This window comes from Xenopus laevis, chromosome 5S (genome assembly GCF_017654675.1).
Source record: "Xenopus laevis strain J_2021 chromosome 5S, Xenopus_laevis_v10.1, whole genome shotgun sequence".
Classification (NCBI taxonomy): domain Eukaryota; kingdom Metazoa; phylum Chordata; class Amphibia; order Anura; family Pipidae; genus Xenopus; species Xenopus laevis.
In genome coordinates, this window is record NC_054380.1 from 65,285,415 (window position 1) to 65,310,325 (window position 24,911).

A 24,911-nucleotide genomic window follows, 5' to 3' on the forward strand; every position below is an offset into this window, starting at 1 on the left:
CAAAACAAACACCCAATTTTAAAAGCATAGGATCACCACTAGTTTAAAGGGGGGTATGGGGTGCTACAACCACTGAAGCTATGCCACAGCTCCTGGCTAAATATACAATATCAAAACAGGGGGGTTTCAAACAGCGTTCAATGGACATTGATTACAGGTAATGCTAAAATGCACATAAAAAATAAAACAAGTTAGGGACCGCCATTCGGGGTTTACCTTGACGTGGTATGGTGGCTTATCAATTTTATGATCATAACTTTGTAACAAAATAACCCCTATTTGGGTACATATGCAATAGCATTTATTATACTTATATATATATACTTTAAAGCCTTTAGAGTGCTCCCACAACCCCCCTGTTTTGATATTATATATATATATATATATATATATATATATATATATAATTTTTTTTTTTTTTTTTTTTTTAATGTATGCTTTTGAATGGATTTCTTCATGTGAATTTCATGCTTGCTCAGTCAAGGCCCAAAGCGGTGTATGATCAGAGACGAAGAGATGGTGTTACTGTCTGGTTTCTATGGAAACAGGAAAAGGCTGTAGTTTAAACCGAAACGCACATAATATTCAAACTGGTATTTTAGTCACATTCATGTTTTTTAAAATTGAAAATAATTCATTAATCAATGTTGCTTTTTTAGTCCCCTTTTCTGAAAATTAATGTACTGCATGCACATTTATTTAGTACAATCAATGCGTCTCTATACCCATGTTCAGATATATATATATATGTATAGAGACATCTTTTCCCTTACTGCAGCAAAGAGGAAGAGAGGCAGTACACAGGCCTTATTTTCTGCATGCAAAATGTGTGTGTTCTTTTAAAAGCCAGTGGTTGGCTGGTTTTCCGGACATGATGTGGTTGAAGCTGTCATCGTAATGGAAATTCATTGCTGTAGCTATGGTAAATCGAGTTTTCTGCCTGTGCTGAATGCATTAGTCTAATGAGATGTTTGCAGCTGGAGAGCTGAGCTGCTGGAGACTTTCCTTTTGCTAGCAGACAGGGAGAAGATGGCTTTTGCGAGGGTCTGTGTGCATGCGCTGGCAATCATCAGCCCTTCAAATCAAAACAACAGTGATCAGTAAGGAGACTGACAGCTGCTCTGCAAAGGCTAATAGGTAAGGGGATTGCTGCTACCCGCTGAACTGTTCTGCTTTTCCACTCACCATTTGCATAAATATATGTGCATTCCTATATAGCTATAATAACATATATTTGCATGTAGTGAATAGGAGTTACTGAAAAGACACAGGTGGATGTGCTTTGCTCCTTGGATATAAGCCAGATGACAAGACGCATATTTGTATATTAGATTATAAATATTAAGTAGAAATGTTTTCTGTATAGTTCTAATCTGACTTATCTGTGTATCAGTTTTATATAATCAAATATACTATATATTAATGCTATTATATTTTTTATTAGTATTATCCCTACAGTGTGCTTAATATAGAAATAATCATTTTGCATTAAGGTTTACTGCTTTATAGAGGAGAAAATCCTGATATCTCCTGTTATACTGCATGCCATACAACCCAAAATAATTTTTTCTACATGTTGCAAAAAAACAGAAATTTCTCAGCAGTGTGTCTATAGTTCTAAACCAGTAACACTTTGTCCAGCAAGTGTCACTTGTCGTAAGCATCAGTCCAGTAAGGCTAAACCCTATTTCTGTCACAGAAACACTATTTCTTTCCTGGCAAAGGCATTTTATTTCTGTTTTGTTGCTGGGGACACTTACTAGACTGCAAGTATATTGAAAATATAGACAGAATTCAGATTCCTGTTTTGTATGTTCAACCTGTGCCTCTCCAGTTTTTTCCATTCAATTACATCTCCCAGAATCCCCCATGAACCTCTGGGTTGGGAGCATAGATGCAGCATAGATGTCTGTTACATGTAAGCCCATTGAAGTGTGTTCTTTAATCAGCATAGAGAAGATGTTGTAGAATGCTGTTATCATTCAGATCTAAAGTGAGTAACCAGGAAAAAAAAATTATGTCCTAGAATTTTATTAAAGGGACAGACGTCTGCAAAGCAGACACCACATATCTCATTGTTAGAGCTCATCGTGAAACACTGCACTAGAGACATTATAAGTATATACTGTGATAGAGACAAAAAGCTCTTGTTTATCTGTACAGTTCTAGTTTTGTGTATACTGCAGGCAAACCAGGCTATCACTTAATTACCAACAGGTCATCCCATATATCCAAATAAAGGCTGTATGAACATAACAAAATCTACTGTTTTTCTGAATATCTTCTCTTGTATACATTTCCAAGTTTATTTCTAAAAATCAAATGTACAATATGTTACATACTGGAAAACCAATCCCATTAAAATATGTGAACATTTGTTTTTATAATATATACAACAGAACATTCCTTTTGGTTTTTTTTTAATGTGCAAAAAAAGTTACACAATTTCTAGCTGTTGCAGAATATATATATATATATATATATATATATATATATATATATATATATATATATATATACACGATTGATGCAATAAGACTGATTTTAATAAATGCCTTTGCCTGCATCTATTAACTGTGTGTGTCACACATGCAAGTAATATAAACTGAATATGCAAACTCATGTCTGGTAGCCTAGCAACATAAACAGTCTAATGTGATCTTTCAACTAATGGACTTTAGACCTGAATGTATGGAGAGACGAAAATGTCACATGTTTGTTCTGAGCAAAAAAATATTTTGCTTTGTTGCTATAGTTAATATTTTTTTTAGGAATCTGTGTTAATGAAGTGCATACCATAAATCTGTATGGTACAAACTCATATACAGTATAACATATAATAGCATGGAAAAAGCGGATTGCCCCCAATTATTTGTGTTGTATAGAAAAGAATAAAACAGCTATTGATTTGTTATTATGGAATCTCTAATCATTTAAAGGGGACCCGTCATCCAAAAAAAATATTCCAAATCCTATTTTATCACATTAGTCAAGCAAAATGAACTTTAATTACACTGTATAAGTTATTTGAATCTTGTTTCCATCAGTTTGGGAATTCATAATTATAACAAGCAGGCAGCTGCCATTTTGTGGACACTGTTAAGACAAGCCTTGTATCATCTCAGAATCTTGTTTGTGCACCAGAATGGGGGACCTGATGTCCATCCCCATGTCCTGGCTACACAATTAAATGGTGAAGAGCACAGGGGAATTTGTGTAGAGCAGTGACATCTAGGAAGTGCTGAATGGAAAGTGAAAGTAATTGTCTGCCCCACCTCTATGCCCAGGGCATAGAGGAGTGGCAGACAATATTTGATTGACAGCTGAGATTTTTAAATGAGCTTACAACAGCTTTGAATGCTTTACTAAAAAACAGAAATTGGATTTCATGTTTAATTTGAAAAGGACTTTTATTATACAGATTTTTGTGTCTGGGTGATGGGTCCACTTTAAGGGGATACAAAGGATTCTCCCCACTGCCAACAGCAGATTCTAATAAAGACATTCGGGGCATCATTTGTGGGGCGGGTTGTGGGTCACTAAGGTAAGCCATGGCTTTACTGTCTTTTTTTTTTTTTTGTGATGTGGAGAGAGCTTTGATTGGCCCCAGGATCAAAAGTCTTAAAAGCTTCTTATTGCCCAGTTTAATATTCTTATTGAACGGACACAGCTTTCCCACTGGTCCACCAGCATTCTCAAGGTGTCAACAGCAGGTATTCTGAATTCAGCACTGATCATTCGTAAGGGGGTGGACATATAATCATTTCCGCTCAACATCCCCCCAAACATGGTTCCACACATACAGTGCAATTTTAAACAGTGTTAGCATTATCTTCACTGTCATACAAGATATAAATTGTGGATTACTGTAAAAAACAAAAGTTTTCCTCTTTTGTCTTCTGCTATATTTGGGAAATTGTTGAATTCAATTTCAATAGAACCAATGGTTTTATCAACTGGAACCACTGAAAATTATATTGTCTCACACTCCCCCAATTGGTGGAGCCCAGCAAATGTTATCACACCAATTTTGTGGCTAGCATTGTGCTACTGAGCTACAGGGATGTCTGCCTTGGTTTCATAATTACTGTCCCATTCACCTTTTTCCTTTTTGTTACAACCTCAATGGTTCTAGAAAAAAAACACACTACTCCAACCCTTTCATCCATATCAATATTCAAAAATTCCACAAATTGAGGGTGAAAGAACCTCATGAGTCTATATGATCTATTAATAACCTAGTAAGTAAGTCAATATTTCTGTCTGTGCCATCATCCTTGGACATGGAAAAGGTTCCATGTCATTAACAAATAACAAGACTGAATACTTTTTACTTTTTTATTAAAGGGGAGATATAGACACAAAACTTAATGCAATTTAAGACTGTTGTAAATGCTAGCCTTCACTGATATCTCGTTTTTTGCAACCTGAATCCTCGTTGTTGGCTGTTATACCTTAATAGTTTGAACATAAGTGGTTTTTTTTTTCAAATACATACATAAATCACATCTTGATAAAAAAGATGAAAGATCTGTAGGCAGATATATCCTCACTTTAGGTAGCTTTGTCAGGATGTGACCTTCCCATTATGTGCTTTCAAATGAAATATACCACTTGTAGACTAATGCTTATAAGATAAGAGATGTTTGATCATTTGATGTCAGGATTTTGTGTCTTTTTTGTGAGATTAGTTTGTTTCTCAGTTTGAGTCAACCAGACAAAAATATAAAAGGATGCTATGATTTAATGAATCTTGATTTTACTGGTAGAGGAAATTTGGATGTTGGAGTTTAATATTAGGGTAGGGCCAATCCTTAATAAAGCTGTCTTTTGGTTTTCACAATTTTTTACTATTATTATCCTTTGTTGCTGCAAATAAAGATGTGTAATGATTGTATTCATTTATTTTCCTTATGTGTTCTGCCATTGGCCCCTTGGGAATCGTTGGGTCAATACAGCGAAAGCCAGTTCTGGACACATCTATAAATCACAGCAAGTGCTGAAACTAATTACACTCTTCTCTTGTTACTCAGTCAAGTCTGTATTTTGTCAGGTATATGTGTGTAATAAGGTTTACATCTGGAAGTTACCTGTGCTGTTATAGACCATTTGGACTAATCTGGATTACCCTGCACTATTTTGCAGGATCTAGATGTGCCCAAACCCCACAATGCTTACCAAATCCAAAACCTTACATTCCCATGAATTTAAAGCTCTAAATAACAAAAGGTCAATTTTGTAAATTTGAATATGTAGGTTAATTTACTAATCTTTGGACCGCACAAGTTATACATGTGTATGCACATCATACCCTTATTATTGAGGGTGTGCTATAGGCCTAGTTTCAACACTTAGCAAACAAAGTCATTAAAGATTTAAAGAGCAACCAAAAAGAGGCCTTTCGCTCAACACCCAGTGGTTGTACTCACAAATGCTACCCTTAGGCATTTTAACTGCTGTCCACATTTAATTCATGATAAAACATATTTTATTATTCACCAAAAACATCTCCCCAAAAAGGGAGATGTCTTTGGACAGCAGTTTAATTACTTTGTTTGCTGGTTAGGTTCAGATTATGTTTGCAATATGGCTAAACATTTTGCTGAGGATTAAGTATTTAAAAAAAATAATGAACTAATATTAAATATGGATTCTGTGCATCGCCAAGACTAAAGTAAAAGAAGGAACCTTAAACCAGCTGGTTCCTAAAGAGCTTTTTAGTGATAAAATGTGTACTTTTTGCATTGCTATGAATAATCTAAGTCTGCATGTAGATGTTTATTATGCATGTGTCAGGGATATAGCTGCAAATTATAATTTCAGTATTTTTTAGTTGTTTGTGTGGCACATCTTTCTACACAGTGCAAATCTACAAAGAAGTAAAGCTCCTGCATTTATAAAAAGTATATATATTTTGGGTCTTATGTTATTAAAATGATATATTAAAATCTTTTAACCAAGATATTTTGACTGCATCCGAGCATAAAGCCACAAAAATAATCTCATAATTCACTGTATGATTCTAGATAGCTAATTTGGTAGCAAATTTTATATTTGGATTATATTTGGTAGCAGATTTTATATAGTGTGGATTTAGATAGAGCAGGGTCCCCAACCTTTTTTACCTGTGAGCCACATTCAAATGTAAAAAGAGTATGGGGAGCGACACAAGCATGAAAAAGTCCCTTTGGGGTGCCAAATAAGGGCTGTGATTGGCTATTTGGTAGGCCCTTTGTGGACTGGCAGCCTACAAGAGGCTCTACTTGGTACTATACTAAGTTTTTATGCAATTAAAATTTCAAGCCTTGAATTCAAAAATAAACTCCTGCTTTGAGGACCCTGAGAGCAACATCCAAGGGGATGGAGAGCAACATGTTGCTCACGAGCTACTGGTTGGGGATCACTGATTGGAGTTTGAATTTATGACTATTTAAAATGTTTTCAGTGATGTATATTTCTTAAAAGGAAGACATAGGTGTATATTGGGATAAGATGAAGTAGGGTCAGGAAACAAATGTCCAAATAAACATAGTGGTTTGTGCCAGTTTTTGCTCTTTGCCTGCCTTTGTAAATGAACCCTCATGTGTTCATACTTCCTTTTTTTAATTTAATATGCAGGGCCCTCTTCCTCCTGTATTCATAAGTATTTCAATTTGTTTGATGTATACACTTTTCCATTTCCACACTTTTCCAACTCTACAGGATATGTTGGCACTTTATAAATACATGTTAGTAATTGCCATCATTTGTTTTTCTGCAGGGGTTTGTTTGTATTATATGTCCTTTTTTGCAGAAATATGTTTCCTGTATTTTTCTGTCTATTGTAATGAGAGTTAGACCAGCTTCCCTGTTGTCTCATTCACTTTCCCATTATTTCTTCAAGTGCATTGCTGTATATATGATCCTGTATGCCTGCTAGCACAGGTTGTATTGATTGTAATAGACATGGGGTCCTTCACATTGATCAGCTGAATACAACTGTATTGGACTATAACGCTGAGCACATTTTATTAGGGCTTGGCCAGCTAAGAGCATTCACACACACACACACGTTTTTTTTTGTAAATGCAAATCTTACCCCACAGAAACCTGGTTTTGGTTTCATTATACTGCTCTTCAGTATTGCTACACAGGATGCAAATCTATAAATAACATGCTTTCCTGTCAGATGAGGTTGTCTTAGAATGTAACACAAGACACGATCTTTATAACAATTTCTAAATCAATCTTTGTGTTCACTGGGGAAAGGACTGTCAGTGCAGAGCACCAGATTATAAAAAATGCCCATTTTATTCACTGGATTTTCTAAATCTGAAGCTAATTTTGTAGCTCTTTTATATTACAGAACCAGGATAGGATACTAAACCGTCCAAAATAACTCTTTTTCCAGAATTGTATCACATATTTAGCCAGTTTAAAGCTTTTCCGTACCATTTGACTTATTGTGGCACTTTAATTTATGTAGTTTGCTAATATTTTGAATGATAGATACATATAAAAACTTATATATCAGCTAAAGGCAATGTCAATATCTTAGACACCCACCAGTCAATGCTTAGTTGCTGTGTGCTAAGTAGGAGTTGGTAGAGTATCTTTCTCTAAACACACAATGTCAAGGACACAATTATGTAAAACCTTGGTTTGTTGATTTGTTATTAAGCTCCCCAAGGCTTTCCTAGGCAGATCATCAATAGAGTGTCCTTCCTATTTAATCAATTACTGTGAAACATAAAGGATCTTTAAGCAACATAAAAACATGGAAACAATAAGAACGTCTCCATGTACTGGCAGATTTACCTTGCCCATCATCATAAAACCAGCTTGTAAATTATACTTAAATTTCAGATGATTCTCATTCCTAAAGCGTTTTACAATTCCTGTCCAATTATGCATGCAGTACAATGGAATGTAATTTGGCTTCTGATTTTTTTACATGCACTAATGGAAGAAAGTTGCTCTTATAATAAAATATCGCAGCTGTTGGGGAATTACCGGTCACCTCCATTTGCACATTACCTTTCTACAGCATTTAAATTGAATTTCATTGTATTATTTGGAGCAATATAGCATTTTGCATGGTGCTGATTGCTTAAAGCAATTTTTTCTTTCGTCCTGGTGGTTTAAAGTTTCTTGTTAACTTTTAGAAAACTGTACTGTATATTGCCTTCTTTGTAGATTTAGACAAATCGTGAGATTCATATGATTATAATTTTATTATACTGCAGTACAGAACATTTGGCATAGATCTCCAACTTATAAAAATCTAATAACATTTTCCTTCTGATAAATGACCAATGTAGCTAGCTAATCTTTGCATGAATAATACATAGCTTTAATATAATTATTTAAAATGAAGTTTGCAAATAATTATTTCTTGGGAAAAGCTGGAAGAGATGTGTGCAAAATGTGAAGCAAGTATTGTACATGCTATCAGTATATAGTTTTAACATTAATTGGCACTGACTGGTTAAAGGGAAGATGTTTCCTCCTTCTTGACGTGAGCTCATTCAGTTGGGCTTATGTATAAAAAAAAGTGCATTTACACTCTAAATTCTTATTTTCATAAACATAACATATGACACACAGAGAGAGAGAGAGAGAACAGCGTAAATGCACTAGATACCTGGGTGCTCATGCAGAAAATGTAAATAGACTGTCCATAGTGATGGCACTCACAAGATTTACACAACAAAATGAATGTAGGTAAAATAGAAAGGTTTATTAATCCGACGTTTCAGTCCCACACAGGAACCTCTTTCAAAGAAAACAGTGCAGTAAAAGAGAAAGCAATATATAAACAAAGAGCCCATCCACTTTGATAACATTATAGTGCAACAAAAAACTTGAAAAACGTGAAATATAAAACTCCTTCTGGTTGTAACACTGGGTTCCTAAGTGTTGTCGTGCTCTTATAGGCCCACTCAAGAATCATATCATATAGACCAGTGCTGTCCAACTTCTGTGGTACGAGGGCCGGAATTTTTCTGGACTACATGGTGGAGGGCCAATAATGGAAGCCAGTGTTAGCCACTCCCTGTTTTTAAACCACCCTTTCTTTAAACCACACCCATGTTACCACAAGACCATGTCCACATTAATGGTGGTATCACACCAAAAAAACCAAATGGTTAGTGATCACTGCAGAGATATCACTCATTACTCATATGTGAAAAAAGTTGTCACATTAAGATATACCCTTATATCCATATGCCTCCTCCTCCCCTGTGGATAAAACAACACCTCCCCAGCACATGATTAAACACCGTAGGGCCCCTAACAATACTTTTCAAATGCTAGCAAACCCCCAGAACAAAACCTACAGACAGAGTATGGCACACACACAGGTAGCATAGGGCAGTCAGAGTATGGCACACACAGGGAGCATAGGGAAGGCAGAGTATGGCACACATAGGGAGCATATGGAAGGCAGAACAGAGCAGAAGACAGGGTAACCTAATAGGACCACTCTAAAATGTGCTACATACAGTGACACAATGCTGGTGCCACTTCAGCAGATTTGTATGAGTGTGAACAGGTGAACAATAAGGGGAGTTTCGCTCTGGGTCTCAGGTGTGAACAGTACAGGGTTTAAGGGGTGTTAACAATAGAGGTGTTACAAGTGTGAACGATACAGTCTGAATTTGAGTCTTAAACAATTTAGGGGCCAGTCTATCTCTGTAGTGATACTTTTTAAAGCTTACACATGGTAAGCGGACACAGCAGCCAGACTTTCATGCGGGGGGCCACACATGGGGAGGGGGCGCAGGCCGCCAGTTGGACAGCCCTGATATTATAGACCATTAACGAATAATCATAAGGTGGCATAAGAAGGAGATACCAACAGGGTCGGACTGGAAAAAGCGGAAACGGGAAAAGCTTAGCTACAAGTGCAGCCATACAAAGCACATAATGGTGTAGATTAGGTCGTAGGGTCAAAAAATTTGTGTGTTTGCCATTTGTCATTGCCCACATATCTGTTCCAATAGTCAACTAAACGGCCCATCAAGATCACATCAGATGCATTGAGTGCCTAGTCCAACCATCAACACCAGGAGCCACTTACGTGTATCTGAGACCAGACGGAAATATGTTCTGTCATGTGGGGAAATACCTTAAAGACAGATAAGAATACACATAAACAGCGAGCATAAATGGACTGTATACTGTTCAAGCTCATAGTAAAAAGGATTCTGATACAACATATTCAAATTAAAGGTAATGGGATCCAGATATAAAACAGTTACAGTTGCAGAAGTGAACATGGATAGACAGGACCAGCAGTAAAATAAAGTCTTATCAATAATCATACTGGGAGGAGTGTCCCTATTGAGGATTGGCCTAAATAAAGCAGCCCAAAAGTTAAGACTCATTGAGATCCTTTGGTGTCAAAGTGTCCAATTTATAAATCCAGTGAGACTCTCTGCATTGTCTCTATCGCCACCTCTAATCCGTGGCGGCTGATGGTCTATGGCCATACACTTATAGGTAGTGAGACTGTGGCCATTGGAGAGAAAATTTCTTGCATCAGGTTGTGTAGCCTGACCCTCTTTCAGGGCTTTACAAACATAAAAAATCAGGGTGTTAAAGATGCCCGGACTGTACAACCTGTGATTGCCTACTAAGTTAACCGGACTTTCCCCATCCATATTCAAGCAAAAGATTAAAAATAAATCACAGGCTGAGTTGCACTTCTAGCTATGTGGTATATACCATCACCTACAACATTTGCACTCCCCATGATTGTGCCTTTAGGGTCTCTCTAGGGTCTCAAAATAGTAACATTTTCATTGTGTCCTTCAAAGCCCTGCATTCCTCACTATATATCTCTATATATCTGCCTTCATCTCTCCATGCATTCCCTCCCCCAGTCTTTATGCTCAAGTCATGGTCTTCCATCAGGCAAGCTCCCAAACTAACACTGTTGTTAAAACTACTTTCTAAATGAAATATTTTAATAGTCTTTCCCTGAAACAACACACCCCTGACTTATGCACTTGTTACCCTCCCCATTTTGTTCCTGTTTCTGTTCTCTTCCTCATACCTGTATATTGTAAGCTCTTTGGAACAGGGACCTTATATCAACGGTATTCTCATTGTTTCATTTATAACTGTACCCTTGTTTGTGTTGATGCCTTCTAAAGTACTGTGTACATATGTGATGCTATATAAATTAATACATTGAAATGCAATTAAGTTTCTTTTGCACTTGACAATAGCAGTAATAGTATTCTATTTAACAGTTTTGACCACTTTTATTTACTGTGAATGTAAAGTCTCACAGCAGAAGCACATTGTACTATGGATGCAATTGCAAATACTCTACCTAAGTTATCAGTGCAAATAAGCTTATTCAGAGTTTTTGTTTTGAAATACCACACAACAGGGGCCAAATTATATTAAGTTATAAGAGCTAAGACTGGAAAACATTGTTCATACATAGTTCATAGTTCAAATACACACATAGTTCAAATAAAATACATAATATCCTTAATTTTACTTCACTTCTTTTTCCCTTGCCCATATTCAATTAAACCATTATTGTCTCTGCAGTTGAGATGAAAAGCTCCCTAAGCCTTCTATGTGGCCAATTCTATTCCCTTTCTTCAAATGTAGGAAAACTTTAATAGATCACACCTTATTGATTTGACCCTAAAGGTGATGCTCGGTTACTGGGATGAGTTAAATGAATGCATGTAGAAACTGGTTGCCTAATGGTTAAGCTTAAATTGCCCACTAATGGATAAGCAGATACTATGCCTGCACCCTAATTATACACAAAGCTCTGACATGTGTTGAAGCACGGCCGCCAACTCAGCAGTGTGTCAGGCAAAGCCATTTGTTTGAAATACTAGTCACTATATATCATTTTAAAACAAACCATTATTAGACTATGTCCCAGCCAACTAATCAGAACTATAAAAACGCAGCAGCAATTATATTTAAACTCTAGAGGGAATAGGTTTCCAAACTGTATCGTTTTGCTAACATTTTCATCTGTATCATTTTCCCTGGAGCTATTTTGAATGCGCCTGCATAATTTCGTAACATCCTGACCACTATTGTTTTTATTATTAAGGCACCTTAAAATGGCAAAGCAATAATTGAACTATATAAATAAAGGCGTCTAAATAACAAAATGGCTAATACCATGGACTCAAACAGTGATTTATATTATTAAATTCTGAATTATATTCTGTTAAAGCTTATGGGAAATAATGTTACAAGTCCCTTCCCTATGCCAAATAAAAGCTCTTCCATTTCTTAATATACCAAATTATACATGTAGAATTAAATCATGTCATAAATTACTATAAACTAGATGTAATTGTCATCAGAGTTTTATTCATTACTGTACTTTTTTTCTGACATGTCTAACCTTTCACCTTACTTATCGTCATTGCTTAGTCACTGCATAGTCACTTTTTGTCATTCTGAAAACCATGATCTGAAATGTTTGCAAGCCATTATCCGAAATAATTATCATATTCCCTTACGTCCCCTACGGCAGCACCATGAGATTTATTTTGCTTTCCCTTTCATGTAGGACAAGTGAGAAAAAAAGAGTTAATTCTCCCCACCCATAAATACCAGCTACTCACAACCCCCTCTAGTGTTTTTTTGTCCTACCTTCGTAGGCAGGTGAGTGTATTATCCGCGTAAAGGTGGATGCCATATTAACGTTCTTTCTGGTTTTTTCCTAGGTTAAAGATGCCAGGTCCCTAGGGGACTTGAAGACCGTAGACTGCATTACCCAAGGGGTCTTTCAGTCGGAGGTGCGAGTGGCCTCTTAGGTTTTGCCGTCGCCGCAATAGACTGTGCAGCCGAGGGTTGCCCATAAACAAAATGGCGACGATAACCTATGACACGCAACTTAGAGTTGACGTGATTGGTTAAGAGATGTTTACACTGATGATGCGGATCAGGTGTGCTGAAGTTCGCACCAGAGGATCTTTAAAGCTAATCACGCTGTGTTCAGACGCTCCCCTTGTATAGGAGTGTGATCAGCCTGCTGCTTAGACGTTGCTGCCTGGGTTGCAGCCTCCTTATTCAGCACTAAGGTACAAGGTACTCTGTGGGCATGCTTTTTACCTAAGATTCCTTTATAATCTATGTGTAAATTTTCATGTTTTTGTTAGATGTCTACCCTAGAGACACAGGAAGTCAAAGCATCTGCAGTGTAGAGCATGTGACACACTTCTCCCAGATGGCTATGGGAAAAGGTTTTGTAAGGACTGTCTGTCCTATCTGGCTCACAAGGATGTTGAAGCACTTCCTGAAGCTTCTTCTTCGTGGATTAAGGAGTTTATAAAATCAACTATGAAGGATATGTTTAACCAGTTGCAACCTGGCCCAGTCCCTATTGCGGATGATATTGTGAATTCTCCTACAAGAGTTAATCCTATATCTTTAGACGGATCAACTTAGGATTCATCCTCGGATGAGGAAGAAATCTTAGCCTTGTTTCCGGTGGAAAGCACTGCGAAATTGATCAGGAGAGTAAGGTTAACGATGGAATCTCTGGAAAGCGAGGATTCGCAGGCAACCACTTCTCAGGTAGCTAAGAAATCTAAAAATTTTCCGGTTCACCCAGTCATGAAAAATTTAATGACTAGAGAGTGGAAAAATTCTGAAAAGCCTCCGTCTATAACAAAAAGACAAAAGCTTTTGTTTCCCATTCAGGAAGAGGAGATACAGTCCTGGGGGACTCCTCCGAAAGTAGATGTAGCCATTGCCAGACTGTCTAACAAAACACTCATTCCTGTGGAAGATGGTTCAGGATTAAAGGATCCTATGGATCGCAAGATGGAGTCCTTACTTAAAAGAGTTTATAATACGGGTACAGCTATTTGTAAGCCAGCCTTGGCAGCCTCGGCAGTGGCTAGATCAACCAGGCATTGGCTTAAACTATTCACGGAGGATATCAACAACAACATATCCCGTGAGGAGCTTCTGGAATCTCTGGAAAAGGTCAATGTGGCAGTTGAGTTCTTGTGTGACTCATCCATTGAAAGTATTAAGCTAGCTGCGAAAACTATGGCTTTATCTACAGCATCCAGAAGAGCTTTATGGCTAAGAACCTGGTCAGCTGATTCAATATCCAAAAACAGCTTATGTGCCATGGCATTTGAACCAGGTCGTCTCTTTGGATCAGAGCTGGATAAACTTTTGGAATCTTTGTCAGGCTCTAAGAATAAGCATCTTCCTCAGGAAAACCAATCAAATAGGAGCAAAAATTCCTTTTTCCGGAATAGAAGAACATCACCTCAAAGAGACAGAAGAAGGAACGATACAAATTCCTTTCGGCCCAATAGAGCATTCAATTCTTCCAGAGGTGAGAGAGGATTTGGGAAAACCTTCCCACCAAAGAAAAGGCCATCCTTCTGACGCCAGAAGTTTACTGCCGGTAGGGGGCAGATTAATTTTTTTCTTTCCAGAATGGAAAGAAACCATTGCAGACGCATGGATACTCCAATTAATTGCAGAAGGCTACAGAATAGAATTTCTGAGTCTACCTCCTCAGAGGTTTATTCTTACTCCCTTAAATTCTCCAAACAAACAGCTGGCTCTCGAGCAGGCCATCACAGAATTTGTTTCAGCCAGAGTTCTCGAACCAGTGCCTCCACTGGAGATTCAGCGAGGAACCTATTCAAAGGTCTTTTTAGTCCCCAAGCCAAATGGGACTTTCAGAACGATTGTAGACTTAAGACAAGTAAATCAGTTCATCCACAAGAAGACTTTTCGTATGGAAACCATCAAGTCGGTGATAAACATACTAGACAGAGGTGACTATATGGCTTCTTTGGATCTCAAAGATGCTTATCTGCATATTCCAATTTTTCATGCTCACAAGAAATTTCTTCGGATTGCTGTGTTCATCAAAGGAGTTCTGCACCATTATCAGTTCAGAGTTCTTCCTTTTGGGATAACAACGGCACCTCGGGTGTTCACCAAGGTTTTGACCTCGATAGCAGCGGTTCTAAGAGAAGAAGGGATAACTCTTATACCTTATCTAGACGACTGGCTGATTACAGCAGTGTCAGCAGCGCTGTTAAAGAAGCATTTAAACAGAACCATCGAGCTGCTTCAGTATCTAGGATGGATAATAAATTGGGACAATTCAACCCTAGAACCATCCAGAACAATACAATTTTTGGGACTCATCATCAAATCTGCGGAAATGAAGTTATATCTTCCCCAGGACAAGATTTACAGTTTGAGGGAAGCTGTTCAAGAGATAATCAGAAACCCTCTTTCGACAATCAGAGGCTTAATGAGAGTCCTAGGTTTCATGACGGCATCAATAGAGGCTGTCGCTTGGGCGAAGTTACACATGAGACCTTTACAAACAGAGATACTTATGAGATGGAATCGGAAAGTTTCCTCCATAGATATGAAGATATGTCTCAGCGCAGAGACACGATCCAGGTTGGAATGGTGGCTTCAGGAGAATCACCTAGTACAGGGTCTATCTTTTCAACAGCCGGAATGGATAGTGCTAACTACGGATGCCTCTCAATGGGGATGGGGAGCCCATCTGAGCCATCTAACGGCACAGGGCATTTGGGATCCAATGGAAAGCTCCATGTCCTCAAATTTCAGGGAATTGAGAGCGGTCTACAAAGCCATTATGAGTTTCCAAAGACAACTAAAAGGCAAAAGCATAAAGATTCTTTCAGACAATTCCACCACAGTGGCTTACTTGAACAAGCAGGGGGGGACCAGAGTTCCCTTGTTGAATTAGGAGCTATTCAAGATCTTGAATTGGACAGAGAGACACAGTCCTCGTCTGATGGCGGTGCATATAAAAGGAAAGGAGAATTTCATAGCGGATCATCTCAGCCGGAAAAAGATTGCTCCAGGGGAATGGTCCTTAGATCAACACATATTCTGGAGAATTACAGATCGATGGGGAATGCCAGAGATAGATCTCATGGCCAACAGGAAGAATCGCAAAACACAGAGGCTTTGCTCCTTAAACAGACTAGATCGTCCGGATTATATAGACGCCATGTCAATCAGGTGGAAATTCCAACTAGTTACATCTTTTCCCCAATACCTATGATTCCCAAGGTTTTACAGAAGATCAGATTGGAGAGAGTGCAGACAATTCTCTTAACCCCATTTTGGCCTCGGAGGAGTTGGTTCTCTCTGTTAATGAGAATGTCCAGAGGACAGTATTGGATTCTCCCGCACTTTCCGAAGCTATTGACCCAGGGGCCTCTGGCATATCAGCATCTTGCGAGATTGAAGATGACAGCTTGGAGACTGACAGGTCCATTTTAGAGTCGGAGGGACTCTCTAAAGAAGTAGTAGACATACTGATTCAATCCAGAAAAGCTTCTACTATCAAGTCCTATTCTAGAGTCTGGAAAAGATTCAGAGACTGGTGTAAGAGGAAACAGATTTCGGAGACTCAACCTTCTGTGCCGGTGTTGTTAAAATTTCTTCAAGAAGGTTTTGATAAAGGGTTATCGATAAATACTATCAAAGCGCAGATCTCTGCTTTATCTGCTCTCCAAAATAGATCTTTGTCCACTCTACCGCTTCTTAAAAGATTTGTCAAGGCTATTTCAAAGATCAGGCCTAGACTCATTCAATCCTCTCCTACTTGGGACCTACCTCGGGTGTTGAAGAAATTATGTGAAGCACCTTATGAACCCCTGGAAAATATCTCCATTAAGTGTCTATCTTTCAAGACTTTATTTTAGTAGCCATTACTTCAGCTAGAAGAGTCGGGGAAATCCAGGCTTTATCAATAAAGGAGCCTTACTTGACATTCCTTCCAGACCGGGTTGTCTTGAGAACCCTTCCTAATTTCAGACCTAAGGTTGTCAATACATATAATATCAATCAGGAGATTGTTCTACCAAATGTTCAGGAAGTCCAAGGCCACAGCTCTCAACTGGCCCTTTTGGATGTAGGCAGAATTCTGAAAGCCTACCTAAGGAGTACAGAAGAATTTAGATTATCTGAAAGTCTATTCATCAGTTTTTGCGGAAGAAATAAGGGGCTAAGAGCTCAAAACCGTCATTAGCACGTTGGATTAGAGAGACTATCCAGACGGCCTACATTAAGGATAATCTCAATCCTCCATTCCCTGTCAAGGCACACTCTACTAGGAAAATTTCTGCTTCATGGGCAGAGGCAGCCAATGTATCCTTGGATCAGATATGTAGAGCGGCAACCTGGAGTAATCCAAATACTTTCATCCAGCACTACAGGGTAGACATCTCGGCTTCACAGGAAGCTTCCTATGGCAGTAGCATACTACAGAAGGCGATATGAAGATACCCTCCCTTGTTACTCGTTAACTCTCATGGTGCTGCCGTAGGGGACGTAAGGGAATAAGTAAATTTATACTTACCGTAATTTACTTTTCCCTTAGTCCCTTAGGCAGCAATAAATTACCCGCCCTAATAAAATACTTAAGCATCGGTCTGTGTGTCTTATTAAAAAAAAAAAAAAAAAAAAAAACACTAGAGGGGGTTGTGAGTAGCTGGTATTTATGGGTGGGGAGAATTAACTCTTTTTTTCTCACTTGTCCTACATGAAAGGGAAAGCAAAATAAATCTCATGGTGCTGCCTAAGGGACTAAGGGAAAAGTAAATTACGGTAAGTATAAATTTACTTATTACAACTTTAGTCATCACACTTCTGCCCCACTGACTTTAATTTTGTCCTCCCTGTATTCTTTATATGATATTGCAGAGCAGGATAATAAACTGAATAATAAATGTTGGGGACAAATTGGATTGTGTTTAAGAGTGTATAATGATTTTTCTTCATTGCTTCACACTATGACATGACTAAGTATTGCTTAATTGATGTTTAATGAGTGCAATTGATATTTTTTCAATAAACTTAGGGGCCTATTTATTAAACCCCTATTTTTCTGGTGGAGTTTTTAAAGGGGAAAAAACTAAAATTTTTTGAGGAAAAAAACCAAATTATATTTTCTAGATTTAATATGCTCTGAAGCTGCTAAAAATTTGAATCCAAAAATACTCCCGCTAAAACCTGTCTAAATCATGTAGAAGTCAATAGCAGATGGTCCCTTTAACAATTGGAACATGGTATTTTACCTTTAGGATTCGTGGCTGTTTGCACTGGTTTTCGTTCATTAATCCGATGAATTCAAGTTTTTTGGGCTATAGCGCAAAAAAGTTGCATGATTTGAGACTCAAAATGAAAAAGTCATAAGATTCGAATAGTCACACAATTTTGTCACAACTTTTTCATGCACCAATTTTTTGGAGAATAATTATTGGTAATTAAGGGGATTCGGGTTTGGGAGTTTGGTTGAATTTTGTAATACAGTGGGAAAAAGTCAAGTATAGGTAAATAAGCCTCTTAGTGTTACAAAGTTTGGTTGAAAAAACAAAGTCCATCAAGTTCGACCCCTCCAAAACCGAGTGTCAATACATACACACCTTTATACTGACCTCTCCATACACTCACAAACGATATCTTGTAGCCTTGGATATTATGCTTGTCCAAGAAATCATCCAAGCCTCTCTTAAAAGCATCAACTGAATCACAATAATATCTGTCAGGGCATTCCTCACCCTCACTGCCCTCACTGTGAAGAAACACCTATGCTGCTTCAAATGAAAGTTCTGTTACTCTAGCCTAAAGAGGTGGCCTCTGGTGTGGTGATCCTTTTTATGGGGATCATTTTTATCTGTCTGCAATGTCCTCTAATGTACTTGTAAAGAGTAATCATGCCCACTCTCAAGCATATTTTTTTCCAGAGAAAACAACTCCAACCTTTAAGGTTTCCTTTAAGGACTGGAGTCCAAAACTGCACTGCATACTCCAGGTGAGGCCTTACCAGGGACCTATAAAGAGGCAAAATTATGTTTTCATCCCTTGAGTTAATCCTCTATTCTTTAATGAAAGACATCACTTTATTTGCTTTAGTAGGCACTGAATGACACTGTCTGGAATTGCCTAGGATTAGACTATTATCTACAAAAATCCCTAGATCCTTCTCAATTAAGGAAACCCCCCAACACACTGCCATTTAGTGTATAACTCACATTTATAGTATTTCTACCAAAGTGCATAATCTTGAACTTATCAACATTAAACCTCATTTAGTTTGCTGCCCAGTTTTCCAATTTAGTGAAATCAATCTTCTTATACTTCTGCACAATTTAGTATCATCAGCAAAAATAGGAACCCACCTCCAGGTCATTAATAAAAGAAAAAAGTTAAAATTCAAAGGACCAAGGGCAGGGCCCTGTGGTACTTCATTAACAACACTGGTCCAATTAGAAATATTCAATTTACCACCACTATTTGCAATCTTTCCTACAGCCAGTTCTCTATCCAAGTACAACTACTATGTTCCAGGACAATATTATTTAATTTAACCAGCAAACTTCTGTGTGGCACTGTATCAAATGCTTTAGCAAAGTCTAAGTATGTTAAATCCACTGCCATCCCAAAGTCAAGGTTCCTGCTCACCTCCTTATAAAAGGCAACAAAATTAGTCTGACAAGATCTGTTATGCATAACACCATGCTGGCACAAATGCTTTCCTACCACTGATGTCAGACTAACTGGCCTATAGTTTTGAGACTGAAAACAGTGCATTGAATAGTGCATTACATTCGCCAATCTTTCTGCACCATGCCATGAATCCTGAAAAATTAAGTAAAGAGGTTTGACAATCACAGAACTAAGCTTGATTAGGACACTGGGATGAATACAATCCAGTGCTGGACCTTTGTTTATCTTAACATGATCTAGTCTAGTTTTGAAATTTCTTCTTGCGTGAACTATGCATCATTAGTTGAATTACTAGAATTGGGACTATTAAAAAGGAAACCTTCATTAGTTTGTTCCAAAAAATAGTACAGAATCTGCTTTTTCTTTGTTTCCATCGACCCCTCTGATTTTAGGTGTCCCACCCCTTCCTTTTTCTACTATTTACATATTCAAATAATATGTAAGGAAAGTACCCGGTGGTCTAGAGGGGGTGCAACGGGGATGCCTGTTGCACTCAAGATGGGTATGCCCACTGTGTTCTTCTTCCTTGCGCCATTGCGCTCTTCCTTGCGTCCTAATAATGCGGCTGCTTACGGGTTATGTGCATTTGTGCATAACGTCATCGCACATTGGCACGAAATTCAAAGGGTCCTCACTCAACAGCTAGTTTCCCAACGTAAGTCTTTTCCGGCACTCGATTTCTCCTCCCTGCCTTCTATAGGAGATAGCCAGGGAGGAGAAGTCGAGCATCGGACGATGGATCGTCGCCCTGTCACTATTTCTGAAGAGGGACGCATGGAGAGCATCGGTCAGTAACTCCTTAATAAAAGCATTGCAAATTAAAAGTTTAAACTGTGTTTTTTTTTTCATTAAAAAAAAAACACATTTTTTAAAAAAAAAAAAAAAGTAATGTTACTGGTCCTTTAAAACATGTCTTTTATTACCAACCTCAACAACAACACTTCTATTGAACCACAAAGGTTTTGCTTTGAGACAACATTCCTTGGAATATACTGACATTTTAAAGCATTTTAAAGACATCCTATTTTTCTTCTGTGTTTAGCCCTGTGAAAAGCCTTAACATTTTTTAGAGATGCCCTTATACTGGCACCATTTACATGTCTAAAAAGTTGTGTTTTAGTTACTTCCTCATAGAGTTGTTTTTGCAACATAATCTCAAAAGAGAACATGTATGATCACTATTCCCTTAATGCTCACCCATGCCAATGTTAAGATGAGTTTGGTGTTATTAGTCCAAAAAGAGTTATTCTGAGTAGGTTCTTGAATAAGCTGAAATAAAGAGTTGTCATTTAATATAATTACAAACCTGCTAGCTTTTTCTTACCAACCCCTTACCACAGTCAATGTCTGAATAACTGAAGTCATCCATAATAACTTGACCTAATTGTGAAGCTACAACCAGAAAAAACGAGCACGCACTCCTAAAGCCAGCCGATTAGTTAAAAATCAAAGTTTATTCCATAATGCTAAAAAATACACATCCTATTGCGTTTCGTATCCAACGATACCTAATCATAGGTACAATTGTGAGGAAGCCGTTACAAGTATTTAAACAAGTTAAAAGGATATGACTTTAGGATTAGCCCTACATAGGGTTTAACCCTAAGTTTCCAATTAAAAAACTATTTTAGCTATTGTGGAACATTAGCTGCACACAATTGCTATGATTGCTAAAATGTTTTTTAATTGGAAACTTAGGGTTAAACCCTATGTAGGGCTAATCCTAACGTCATATCCTTTTAACTTGTTTAAATACTTGTAACGGTTTTCTCAAAGTTGTACAATTGTATCGTTGGATACGAAACGAAACGTGCTAGGACGTGTATTTTTAAGCATTATGGAATAAACTTTGATTTTACCTCATCAGCTGGCTTCAGGAGTGCATGTTAGTTTTTTCTGGTTGTGAATTCACCTCAAGCTACAGGTTCGGGGCACGGCACCCTTGCCAATCGCTGAATTTGGTGAGTGCGAAAAAAAGTTGATTTAATTTACACTACAGATTTTGTACGGATTGAGTCCTAAGGTGTCGGACCTGGGGTTTCTACACCCAGGTCATTTCTCCAATCAGGTTAGGTGCAGTTCTACTTTATTTTACAGCTATAATCATAATGTTTGGAGATTTATGGTTCCGCGCTAATACTTATTTAATGAGTTGTACGTAGTTTGGAGATTAAAGCCGACTACACACATTTGTTATTTAAATTCTAGTTGTGAAGCTGTGTCTTTTTGTAAAAGTAGCTGGGGTTCATTCTCATCACTTATACAAGGTGGTTTGTAGCATACACCAATGATAATTTTCTTTGTGACATTTTGTCCAGTTGAAATGTCTACCCAGAGGCATTCCATGCCCTCTCCAATGCCATTCATGGTTATTTCTTTAGCTTTAATTATACACCTTTTTGTTAGCTATGTTACTGCAGATCAGTCAAAACTAAGGGAATGTAATAAAGTGCCAAATTAACTCTACTATTTCATTTGTTTTCAAGACAACATACAATCTGGTCAGAAAATGCATATGGTATAGATTAACTACTTCAATGCCAGCACATTTATGATCTTCATTCATATTAAGGAAAAGAAAAAGTATAATCACTGGGGATGCCAAAAGTGCAGACAATCAACATTCTCGGCAGAGTATTTATTCCAAAGCCAGAACCTCGTGTGTATCAGGAACAACAAAATATGACTACTTATAAATGTTGTATATTTTCCATTTAAAAAATAATTTGGCTTTACACCCCACCCTTCTCATACAGGCCATTGTTTAATTTGTATCTATAATATTTAAAAGAATTATTCCATTACTACAAAATCAATTTGCAGACTGCAAAGCCAGTCAAAGCTGAGGAGTTGTGGCAGACATTGCCAGGAGCAATAAGAGATCTTTTCTAAAGAAAAAGGTTTCCCTTGATCACTGTGCAATTAATGTCATAAGACTCCAGAGATCATTTAGTGAAAAAAATATAATGTTTGCTACAAATAGAGGCAAACACTAGACTGAATTTCATCTATTCCAGTGTTGATGTATTTTTTGCATGCCTTTGAACCTAAAAGTAGTAATGTGGTATTGTTAGGAATCTGAAGGGGCTTTTTTTTAAATATTTTATATTTTTATTGGTTTTTGTTATAACAAATGTATTCAACCGCATGCTTATCCTAGTCTGGTTATTTTATCTTGTACCATATGTATGATCCTATTCGACCGGTCACCTCCTGTGACCTCTCGGAATGTTCTATTTCAGTGCCCTTTTTTTGCAGCTGGCAGTAAGATAATAAGGGGGGGAACCTCTAAAGAAGAGGAGGAAAGGAAGGGAAAGGGGAGAGACATATGAAGGAAGACAAAGTTATTTTAGCTTCAGTATATTATTACCAGACATCCTCTTGTCTCCTTCCAGGTATTGAGCCCGCGGATACCACTCCAGCTCCCCTTCGTAGCTCCTATCTTTTACATGCTAGTTTGAAATGCTTCTAAATTCAATTACCTCCTCGGCCAGGTGCTTGTGTGATATATTTATTTTAATCTAATTGTTTTAGTGCAATATATGTATTTAGATCATTGTCCTGTGACACAAGAGGAAAACATGTTTGCTAAATTTTGGGGGAAAGTGATTAAATAAATCTACTCCTTCCAAAGAAATGCCATAACTTGCTTTTCACTTTGCTTTAAATTATACCATATACACAGAGACCTTTAATATCAACTGCAAATATATCACAATTGTTTGTTGACTTTTACATTAAAATTCCTCTGTTTGATGATTAAATTGTTACACTGTTCTTTTAATTATTATATAGAAATCTTAATACCTCTCATTTTGTTCCTGAAAATGAAAATACATTTATCATGAATACATTTGTTAATGTTTAGTTAAATGTTTTAATTTACACAATGGCTTTATTAACTAAATAGAGTCTACGAAAGGGCAGTTTATCTATCAGGGTACTAGATCTAGTTGGGATTATTTGTATTTTAAAATTGGTATGATAACTTTGTATAAAAATATGCTGTTGTATATATCTTTTTTTTTTCCTTTTGGTATAAAGTATAACATTTAGTTATCGGCAACAGGCTCGCTTTCTATATTACCTTATCTCAACAATGTGCCCAGATACATAAAACAAGCATCTAAATAGCTTAAATGCTTTTCACACATTATACAGCAACATTAACCATTAAAGGGCAGATTTATCATGGGTCGAAGTGAATTCGAGGGAATTTTCGAAGTTAAAAAATTCAAAATTCGAAGTAATTTTTTGGATACTTTGACCATCGAATATGATACTACGATTTTGACTATGACTTCGAATTCGATTCGAAGTAAAATGGTTCGAATATTGGACCATTCGATAATCAAAGTACTGTCTCTTTAAAAAAACTTAGACTTCAATACTTCGCCAAATTAAACCTGCCGAAGTGCTATGTTGGCCTATGGGGACCTTCTAGACCAGTTTTCTAAGTTTTTTGAAGTCGAAGAAAAATCGTTCGATCGATCGCTGAAATCCTTCAAATCATTTGACCGCAAATGGCCAAATTCAATGTAAAAAAAACTTCGACTTCGCTATCGAAGTCGCAGTATTCCAATTCGAAGTTTTCCACTTCGAAATTCGACCCTTGATAAATCTGCCCCTAACAGTGTTGGAATAGAATATACTGTAAAAAGGCAAGAAAAATAAATGGTTGTGGAAAAATTAAAAAACATTTTAAAAAAAAAAAATTATTAAAAATAAAAGATTTTTATTTTGCTGTATTGGCACCAATTTGTAATCAAAGAAGGACTCATCAGGGCATTAAGATGTCTGATGTAACGTATGTTAGAATCTATATTTTACTCATGGCTTCCAGATCTTCCGGAATTGCTTGAGCTTATATACGAGATTGATTGTAAGTTTTTTCTGTGGAAAAAAAATGGAAAATGAAATGATAGTTTGGCTGAAATCCAAGCTTAAGTTATTACTTATTTTGTGGCCAAAAAAAAGTGGTAATCAAAATGTGTTTTGTTTTAAGTAATCTACCTCTTTATTTACTTTCTGCAAAATGTACAGTATATTAATTAATAATTGCTTAACATTGCCTCCCTGCCATTATATATGTCACATAATTTCAGAAACATAACAGTCCTTGAAAAAGTTGGGATTAGATGCCTGCACCCATTTAGATTCTACCTGCTAAGATTTTATTTGTTATTTGAGCTAAAGGATGTCACTAATACTAAGGGAGCAATGACCCTCAGTTGTTTTATTCAAGTGCTCCTTTTACCATAATCATATCCATTTAACTTTTCCAATATTTCACATATTTTTATGACTCATGTGAATGGTTGCTCATTGACTCTATCATGGTAAGGTGATGACGGCTTATTGCCTCAAAAAAAAACAGTCTGGGCAGTGTTTAAGGG

At 37.2% G+C, this 24,911-nt stretch overlaps 1 protein-coding gene across 3 annotated transcripts in view; it reads left to right on the forward strand.

The window, feature by feature from the left end:
* The first annotated feature begins 647 nt into the window (after nucleotides 1-647).
* The window catches only part of scml4.S (Scm polycomb group protein like 4 S homeolog), a 75,076-nt gene continuing 50,812 nt past the window's right edge, over nucleotides 648-24,911 (forward strand). Inside the window, exon 1 of one of the 3 annotated variants that reach the window (XM_041564630.1) lies at nucleotides 648-1,137. The gene's annotated coding sequence lies outside the window, so the exon portion shown is untranslated. The remainder of the gene's footprint in view (nucleotides 1,138-24,911) is intronic. The other 2 variants (XM_041564631.1, XM_041564632.1) reach the window with 2 other exon arrangements.